Source organism: Phoenix dactylifera, chromosome 10, assembly GCF_051530095.1.
Source record: "Phoenix dactylifera cultivar Ajwa chromosome 10, Ajwa_hap1_PhDact_Kaust_v1.1, whole genome shotgun sequence".
NCBI classification, from domain to species: Eukaryota; Viridiplantae; Streptophyta; class Magnoliopsida; order Arecales; family Arecaceae; genus Phoenix; species Phoenix dactylifera.
In genome coordinates, this window is record NC_143199.1 from 3,815,001 (window position 1) to 3,820,000 (window position 5,000).

The following is a 5,000-nucleotide window of genomic DNA, read 5'->3' on the forward strand; positions in this document are numbered from 1 at the left end:
GGCCCGTCGGCTCGCTCGGATGGGCCACGCGCAGCGGGCCCACGACGGAGCCGGCACGCTCCTTCTGCTGGCGCGGCGCTCGGTCTACGCCTCCGGCCGGCCGTTGCGGCGGCCGTGCACGGCGCTTCGGATCGGTCGGCCCGTCGTCCCGTCCCTGACGAAGTTTTCGCGGCCGCGCGCGCGCGGAGTTGGATCGGCCTTACTTGGTCCGATCCTTCGCCCTCGCATGTTGCGTGGGCTCGGTCCCGTCCCGTTCGGTGAAATCTTTGTCCGCTCTGGTGCGTCCCTGTGGGTTCCTTTGTCGGTTTTGCGGGTTCGGCCGGGCCTTCCGTGCCGGCCCGTCGGCTCGCTCGGATGGGCCCCGCGGAGTTGGCCCACGACGGAGCCGGCACGCTCCTTCCGCTGGTGCGGCGCTCGGTCTATTCCTTCGGTCGGCCCTTGCGGCGGCCGTGCGCGGTGCTTCGGATCGGTCGGCCGGTCTTCCCGTCCCTCATGAAGTGTTCGCGGCCGCGCGCGCGCGGAGTTGGATCGGCCTTACTTGGTCCGATCCTTCGCCCTCGCATGTTCCGTGGGCTCGGTCCCGTCCTGTTCGGTGAGGGAGGGCGGCCCCGAATCTTTGTCCGCTCTGGTGCGTCCCTGTGGGTTCCTTTGTCGGTTTTGCGGGTTCGGCCGGGCCTTCCGCGCCGGCCCGTCGGCTCGCTCGGATGGGCCCCGCGGAGTTGGCCCACGACGGAGCCGGCACGCTCCTTCCGCTGGTGCGGCTCTCGGTCTATGCCTCCAGCCGGCCCTTGTGGCGGCCGTGCGCGGCGCTTCGGTTCGGTCGGCCGGTCTTCCTGTCCCTCACGAAGTGCTCGCGGCCGCGCGCGCGCGGAGTTGGATCGGCCTTACTTGGTCCGATCCGTCGCCATCGCATGTTGCGTGGGCTCGGTCCCGTCTCGGTGAAATCTTGGGCCGCTTTGGTGCGTCCCTGTGGGTTCCTTTGTCGGTTTTGCGGGCTCGGCGCCGGGCCTTCCGCGCCGGTCCGTCGGCTCGCTCGGACGGACCGTGCGCAGGTGGTCCCCGACGGAGCCGGCACGCTCCTTCCGCTGGCGCGGCGCTCGGTCTATGCCTCCGGCCGGCCCTCGCGGCGGCCGTGCGCGGCGCTTCGGTTCGGTCGGCCGGTCGTCCCGTCCCTCACGAAGTTCCTGCGGCCGCGCGTGCGTGGAGCGGGATCGGCCTTACTTGGTCGGATCCGTCGCCCTCGCCTGTTGCGGGGGCTCGGTCCCGTCCCGTTCGGTGAAAGCTTTGCCCGCTCTGGTGCGTCCCCGTGGGTTCCTTTGTCGGTTTTGCGGCCTTGGCGGCGGGCCTTCCGTGTCGGCCCGTCGTGGGCCCGCTGCGCGTCCGTGCGCGGTGCTTCGGATCGGTAGGCCCGTCGTCTGGGTCCCTTACGAAGCTTTGCGCGACCGCTCCTTTGTCGCCGGTCCCCTGTTAGGGCTGACCGAGCCCTCCGTTCGCCCCCTGGCCCGTCGCATGGGCCCCCGGCGCCTCCGCGGCGCCCCACCGAAAACTGTCACGACGCGCATCCAGCGCCGACGAGGTCGCAGGTTACGTGCGGCAGCCGGGGGGCTAGGCCGAGCGGCGGCGGGCCCGCCCACGGACGGGCGCGGGGAGGAGCGCAGCCGGCACGCGGCGCGGAGCGGCGGCGGCATGCCGCCGGGCGGCCGTCGGCTCAACCGTGCCCGAGTCCCGCGGGCACCGCGTCGCCCGGCCGGCGCGAGCGGCGGCGGGCCCGCCCGCGGACGGGCGCGGGGAGGAGCGCAGCCGGCACGCGGCGCGGAGCGGCGGCGGCATGCCGCCGGGCGGCCGACGGCTCAACCATGCCCGAGTCCCGCGGGCACCGCGTCGCCCGGCCGGCGCGAGCGGCGGCGGGCCCGCCCGCGGACGGGCGCGGGGAGGAGCGCAGCCGGCACGCGGCGCGGAGCGGCGGCGGCATGCCGCCGGGCGGCCGACGGCTCAACCATGCCCGAGTCCCGCGGGCACCGCGTCGCCCGGCCGGCGCGAGCGCACGAGGGCGGGAGGCAACCGGGCGGCGCCTGCGGAACCGGATGCGACGGCCGGCGCGGCACGGCCCCGACGGGTCCGCACCGAAGACCAGCGCGGTGCGGATCGACCGCTGATGAGGTCAGAGGTTACGTGCGGCAGCCGGCCGGCTGGCCCGAGCGGCGGCCGGCACGCGACGGGGATCGAGCGGCCCCGACGGCTTGCAGCCGGGCGGCCGACGGCTAGGCCGTACCGGAGTCCCGCGGTCGTTCGGGCGAAGGGGCGCATGCTGCGGGAAAGGCCTGCGGCGGCGAACCGTCCGCCCGGCCGGCCAAGCCTTCCGCGGCGGCGCGCACGTGGCGGCGCGGCCGAGATGACCGAGCGAAGCCCCGGCGATGGGCGGCGCGCACGTGTCCGTGCGGCCGAGATGACCGAGCGAAGCCCGGGCGGCGCCCGCCGTGCGCCCTGCCGGATCGCGCCTTCCGCCGGCGCGCAACGCCGGTCCCGCGTTCCGGCCGCGGGAGAGGCCTGCGTCGGCGAACCGTCCGCCCCGCCGGCCGAACCTTCCGCGGCTGCGCGCACGTGTCCGTGCGGCCGAGATGACCGAGCGAAGCCCCGGCGACGGGCGGCGCCCGCCGTGCGCCCCGGCGGATTGCGCGGCCCGCCGGCGCGCAACGCCGGGCCCACGTTCCGGCTGCGGGAAAGGCCTGCGGCGGCGAACCGTCCGCCCCGCCGGCCGAACCTTGCGCGGCGGCGCTTACGTGTCCGTGCGGCAGAGATGACCGAGCAAGCTCCGGCGATGGGCGGCGCCCTCCGTGCGCCCCGCCGGATCGCCTGCGAGCGGCGAGCGTCCGGGCGGGCCCCTTTCGCAACTTCCCTCGGTACTCTAAACACCCCTTGCCTCTCGGTCTTCCCCCCGACCCTCTCGGTATTTGCTCGGATATGTGCATGCATCGTCCCTCGTCGCCTTCGGTTATCCTCCCCGGGGTGGGCTTTGCGCCGACGCGCCAACGGGGTGGTAGGGGGGCTGCAGCCGCGGCCGCCGCGTTTCGCCATCCGCGCGTGCGCCGCCGGATCCGAGTGGAGGTCGCGGGCGACTCGTCGATGCTTGTACTAGGGGCGCATGCCGGCAGCCCCCCGCGGGGTGCGGGACCCCCGATCGGCGTGCGAGGGACGGGCGTCCGGGCGGGCCCCGTTTCCAACTTCCCTCGGAACATTAAAATCCCCCGACCCCCTCGGTCTTCGCTCCGGCCCTATCGCTATTGCTCGGATATGTGCATCCACCGTCCCTCGTTGCCTTCGGTTATCTACCCCAGGGTGGGCCTTGCGCCGATGCCCCGATGGGGTGGCAGGGGTGGGGCTGCCGCGGCCGGCGCGTTTCGGCATCCGCGCTTGGGGGCTCGGACCCGAGTGGAGGTCGCGGGCGGCTCGTCGATGCCTGCACCGGGAGCGCATGCCGGCAGCCCCCCGCGGGGCGCCGGACCCCCGATCGGCGTGCGATGGACGGGGGGAGGGGCGGGCCCGGTTTGCAAATTCCCTCGGTACTTTAAAATCTCACGGCCCTGTCGGTGCTCCCTCCGGCCCTATCGCCACTGCTCGGATATGTGCATCCACCGTCCCTCGTTGCCTTCGGTTATCTACCCCGCGGTGGGCTTTGCGCCGATGCCCCGATGGGGTGGCAGGGGGGCACGCTCTAGGCCGTGCCACGGGGCGCGGGCGCCGGCGCCGTACGTCCCTCGCAGCGGCCGTGAGCGGCACCTCGGCTTGCTCGGTCTGTCCTCCCGGGACGCGCGACCCGTGCGACCGGGACGCGCATCCCGTGCGACCGGGACACGTGTCCGGGCCGTTCCCGTTTGCAACGCTCCTCGGTACTTTGGAACGCTTGGGGTGGGCTTTGGGCGGATGCCCCGCCGGGGTGGTAGGGAGGGGGGGCGGCTGCTGCCGCGGCGGGACTTCCGCTCCACTCCGCACAAGTCCGTCGCCTCGCGGCGGGCGCGCCCGGCACCGTTCGTCCCCGAGGGAGCCGGCACGCGCCCGCCGAGGCCCCGGCGCATGGGCGCCGCCGCCGGCCGTCCGCGCGGCGGCCGTGCGCCGGCTTCCTCCGTCGGCCCTCCCGGGATGCGCGACCCGTGCGACCGGGACGCGCATCCCGTGAGACCGGGACGCGTGTCCGGGCCGTTCCCGTTTGCAACGCTCCTCGGTACTTTGGAACGCTTGGGGTGGGCCTTGGGCGGATGCCCCGCCGGGGTGGTAGGGAGGGGGGGCTGCTGCTGCCGCGGCGGGACTTCCGCTCCACTCCGCACAAGTCCGTCGCCTCGCGGCGGGCGCGCCCGGCACCGTTCGTCCCCGAGGGAGCCGGCACGCGCCCGCCGAGGCCCCGGCGCATGGGCGCCGCCGCCGGCCGTCCGCGCGGCGGCCGTGCGCCGGCTTCCTCCGTCGGCCCTCCCGGGATGCGCGACCCGTGCGACCGGGACGCGCATCCCGTGAGACCGGGACGCGTGTCCGGGCCGTTCCCGTTTGCAACGCTCCTCGGTACTTTGGAACGCTTGGGGTGGGCCTTGGGCGGATGCCCCGCCGGGGTGGTAGGGAGGGGGGGCTGCTGCTGCCGCGGCGGGACTTCCGCTCCACTCCGCACAAGTCCGTCGCCTCGCGGCGGGCGGGCCCGGCACCGTTCGTCCCCGAGGGAGCCGGCCCGCGCCCGCCGAGGCCCCGGCGCATGGGCGCCCCCGCCGGCCGTCCGCGCGGCGGCCGTGCGCCGGCTTCCTCCGTCGGCCCTCCCGGGACGCGCGACCCGTGTGACCGGGACGCGCATCCCGTGCGACCGGGACGCGTGTCCGGGCGGTTCCCGTTTGCAACGCTCCTCGGTACTTTGGAACGCTTGGGGTGGGCTTTGGGCGGATGCCCCGTCGGGGTGGTAGGGAGGGGGGGCTGGCGCCGCCGCGGCGGGCCTTCCGCCCCCCTCCGCACAAGTCCGTTGCCTC